The sequence below is a fragment of the Asparagus officinalis genome, chromosome 5, assembly GCF_001876935.1.
Source record: "Asparagus officinalis chromosome 5, Aspof.V1, whole genome shotgun sequence".
Classification (NCBI taxonomy): Eukaryota; Viridiplantae; Streptophyta; class Magnoliopsida; order Asparagales; family Asparagaceae; genus Asparagus; species Asparagus officinalis.
Window position 1 is genome coordinate 96,570,039 of NC_033798.1, and position 4,991 is coordinate 96,575,029.

Genomic DNA, 4,991 nt, shown 5'->3' on the forward strand with positions numbered 1-4,991 from the left:
AGTACGATCGCCAGCGCCACATCCCGGTGCTCGGCGGCCACCCCAAAGCTCTCGACCTCTGTTGTGCTGCTATTGATAGGACTCTGAATTCGAGCACGGCCACCCCGAAGCTAGCGATGAAGGTTTGAAGCTATCGAGAACGTTCAAGAAGCAGCAACCCAAGGATCGATTCAGATTGTTGATTATCAAGTCGCTTAGTTTGATAAGCATTGCTACGCACTGAGATTTTGGAGGTGGTTAGATATTGTTTCTTGTGCATTTTTTGGTGATGATGTGAACATGTATTTACATGTGATTTAATTTTAATAAACAATATTTGATTTTATGTCCCTTTTTGTGATATCCTGATTTTGGTGATTCACATTTTCACGTTGAAAATTTTCAATAAAGGACCCTATATATTTGTTAGTTGATAGTGTGAAAAATAGAACTAGAACTAACATACGGTGAGTTAGAACTAACACGCGGTAAGTTAGAACTAACACGCAGTGAGTTAGGACACACACACGATGTTAGGACTAACACAAGAGCCCAAGAACCATGAATTAGAACTAGAACTAACACGCGGTGAGTTAGAACTAACACAAGAGCCTAAGAGCCATGAATTAGAACTAAAACTAACACACGGTGAGTTAGAACTAACATGCGGTGAGTTAGGACTAACACAAGAGCCCAAGAGCCATGAATTAGAATAATAACTAACACACGGTGAGTTAGAACTAATATGCGGTGAGTTAGAACTAACACTGTCATGCCCCGCTTCCCAAAATATCCAGGAATCGGAACGTGAACAAGCCCGTGACGTATTAGATTGAGAAAAAATATACACTATCTTTCTTTTTCTCTTTTTTTTCTTTTCTTCTCAATCCAATACGCTAAGCGTCTAGAAATAAATACAATACGAAGTCACAGGTCTCCGATCACAATAGCAAGAATATAAAGACAACTCAGAAGAAGAAATAAACATATCATCAACAGATCATCCCAGACGTAAAACATGGGTCCAACATACCCTTATTACAAAAACGGTCTAACTAGGAATAAAATACATAGTCCATAATAAAAAGAAGTACTGATAAAATAACTAAATACATCATCAAACTAAAGAAATACTGTAAAAGAGTTCTAGTGTTCATCAGCTAATACAAAAGAAAACTACTACGCTTCAGCTTGTTCTTCTACTCCACCTGCAAGGCGCTCCTACTGAGAATCCTCTGGCTCCTGCACGATTCTGAACTGAGGCTGTCTGTCTCCTAAATCTGACCTACAACCTGAGAGAACAGGAGTACGTCAGCGTGCATGGCACACGGCAAGATCCCAAAGAGAGAAAATAGGAACGGTCGAATGACCAATGCAATAACAATAATAATAAATAGAAACATGCAACTGGAATACTAACAAGCTAGATAAAATCCATCACTAGAGTATAACGATCAGAAGAAATCATAAACATCCGAGTAACAAGTTCATGCAGCTAGTCGTCCTATAATCATCCACATAACAAGGTCATACAACTAGATGAAATTAATACTTAAAAATCTACAACAAGAGACATAGTACGTCGAGCGAAATAATCCAAACAAGGAAACCCTCATGTATATATCTTATGTCTCAAATTGTAGATAATTAAATATTAATCCCGATCTATGTATGAAAAGAAATACAACTGGCCTACATCTCACAAGAATCCATAAATCCTAACCAAAGTGACGATACCGATTCACTTTGATCAAACAAACCAACCCTAGTGACGACACTGATCCACTGGTAACAAGTCATGTAACTAGTCATCCTATAACAGGTCACTGGTTCATATCTCACACAGAGTCAACGCTCATATCATCGGATAACTGACTGTTCGCATATCCCCCACGTGCATCCAATCAAATAGATTCATGAACCAAAGTAGAGACACCGATCTACTTTGACCCAACCAACCACAGTGGCGACACCGATCCACTGGTGCAAGCTTGGAAGATATATCAACAGTCACATCCGAACACATGAACAATGACTTCCCACCCCAACTCTTCTCGTTCTTTCTAAATCAATGATCATAATCCTTATTAAACCTCTGGTTCGCCACCTAAACACACCTACACATGTCACTAGGTTTGTTCATGACGCACAAGACCACTAAGTCATGAGCTACTAAGGTTCTCAATCACAGCATGAAACAACAAGTAATTAAGACTAATAAAATAAAGATTATAAAACGTGATTAGAGACTACGAACAATACGCTATGCATGAACAGTATAAGAGGGATCATAATTAGTAGTTATTATACACATGAAATGTCGACATTACTCCCAATAAAATCCTACGACTTGTCGGCCGGGTCTCACCGCCCTTCGAGTTGACTTACGGTGTCGACTCAAAGATCGATCGTCGCACTCCGTCTTTCGTGTCGACTCACGCGTGTCGACACGTCAGGTCGGGTCAACTCAGGCACTGTCCAAACAATACTCTTTTTAAACATGTTATTCTTTTCTGTTCTTTCTATTCGAAACTCTTCTTATTGTTAATCATCATTCAACAAATAATTCCACACATAATTATCACATAAAAATAATCTAACAAATATTGTTAACTAATCAAAATAATTTTAACACGAGACAAGAGAGGGGATCTTGCCTACGAGACCGAGGGGTCTGATGACGAGGCGACGGCGCCTATACGGACGCGGCGCGTGGCGATCGAGGCGACGTGGATCTGATGGCATCAAATCTGGAGCTGACGGCGGCTACGACGACTGAGGGAGGCGCGATCTGGAGCGTACGGGTTGGGGGTGATGGGGCAGCTCTGGGGCGACAGGTTCCACGAGGGGGCGCAGCGCTGAGGGTGGCGGGCTGAGGAGGCTGCGTACCGCTCCGGTGAGAGTGTGCGAGCTGCTGGTGTGCGAGCTTGGTTCGGGGCCCGGGAAGACGGGAGGGTGGCGGAGCTCGGGTCGAGGGGAGGTGTCAGCGGGAGGTCAGGTTAGGGTTTGGAGGTGCTGCTGTAGTCGGGAGGAGACAGAGGGCGACGAGCGGGATGAGGGCAGGAAATTGTGTTGGGAAGGAGCGTCTAGCTCGTTTGGTGGCGACGGATTGGCTTCAGAGAGGGGGCGTGTCAGAGCTCGTCGAAGGAGTGGCTCAAGGGCGCGGTATGTCAGGCACTTTGGGAACGGCTGGTGGCGGCATCTGGGCGGCGCTAAGTTTTTGGGGAGGCGCTGGTCGACGGCAACGGCGGAGGAGCGTTGATGGTGGAGGACGAGGGAAGAGGGCTGGAGGAGGTTGGCGTTGGGCGGTTGTGAGCTGGATGATGGGTTTGAGCGGTTGGGGAAGAGAGAGAGTATTAAGAGGACAGGTAACGTGATTACGGGGGGTGGTTAAAGGAGATGGGGATATTTTGGGAGATTTGACCATTTAGGAAAATAAGTGGAGAGGGAATAAATGAGAAAGAGATGATTGGAGAGAGAGAGTGCTGAACGTGGGAATTTTTTAGGAGGAGAGAGAGAACGAGATTTGGGGATATATTACCGTATACATAAGAATACCGTTATAGTAATAATTTAAACAATTAATAATATTAACCAATTATTAGTAATATCAACTAAATACTATGTACATAATCATAACAATTGTAATTATAATTACCCAAAAATTAATAACCACTATCATTATACATTACTAAAAATCATAGAGATTGGGTAAACATTAATACTCTTTGAAAAATAACAATTTAATAATTAAATACTAGAAAATTTATTTAAATACGTATCAAAAAATTTTGGTTGTTACAAACACAATAGCCCAAGATCCATGAATTAGAACTAGAACTAACACGTGGTGAGTTAGAACTAACACAAAAAAGGCTGTTAATTATTTATAAAAAAAGAACAAGTATAAATTTTGCAATTCACTAGAATTTTAGTGGTATCACTTCCAATCTCGCCAGCATCTCAACATGTTTATAACGTCATTAACTTGCTTAGTTTGATTCATAGTTTATCAAAGAAGTTCTATTCTTTTAAAATACTTGCTGACGGTTGTGAAACAAAAGTTCAAATGGACAATACTCTTCTAATATGCAAGCATTGATTTAAGTTGTGATCAGGACCAAATGCAATGTCATCCAACTACTAAGATTCACTGGACTTTGATTCTTACTCACTCTTATTACTTTTCACCGCATGTTAGTTCTAACTCATCGCGTGCTAGTTCTAGTTCTAATTCATAGTTCTTGGGCTCTTGTATTAGTACTAACTCACCGCGTGTTAGTCCTAACTCATCGCGTGTTAGTCCTAACTCATCGCGTGTTAGTTTTAGTTCTAATTTATGGCTCTTGGGCTCCTGTGTTAGTCCTAACTCACCGTGTGTTAGTCCTAACTCACCGCGTGTTAATTCTAACTCACCGCGTGTTAATTTTAGTTCTAATTCATGGATCTTGGGCTCTTGTGTTAGTTCTAACTCACAGTGTATAAGTATTAGTTCTAATTCATAGCTCTAAGGCTTTTGTGTTAGTTCTAACTCACCGCGTGTTAGTCCTAACTCACCGCGTGTTAGTTCTAACCCGTTGCGTGTTAGTTCTAGTTCTCCACAACCAGAAGTCCAAAAAATAAAAATAAAAATATTTTCAGCTCATTTTCTTCTCTTTCAATTTGAATGAAATTATGTTTGTATTTCTCACTTGATCCATATTGGTTTCTTTTATTTGGTAATCATGCACAACAAACTCAATGCAGTAGTAGACTTTGGAACTGTCTTGTTTGAGCTAAGTGATGAACTCAAGCTGGGAAGAGAAAGCAGTGGAGGAGCTATGAAGAGACTACTCATTCAAAACTATGAAGCCATTGACGTAGTCTATTTTCTCTGGCATTGATATCAACAGCTCTTGATCTCTAGTCGACGAGCAGTCAAATCAGGCTTGGACTGCCGACAACGTTGACGGCGAACTCGAGGGCGAGGCGGAGAGTGGCAGCGGCGAACTCCGATGTAGTTGAGGACGAGG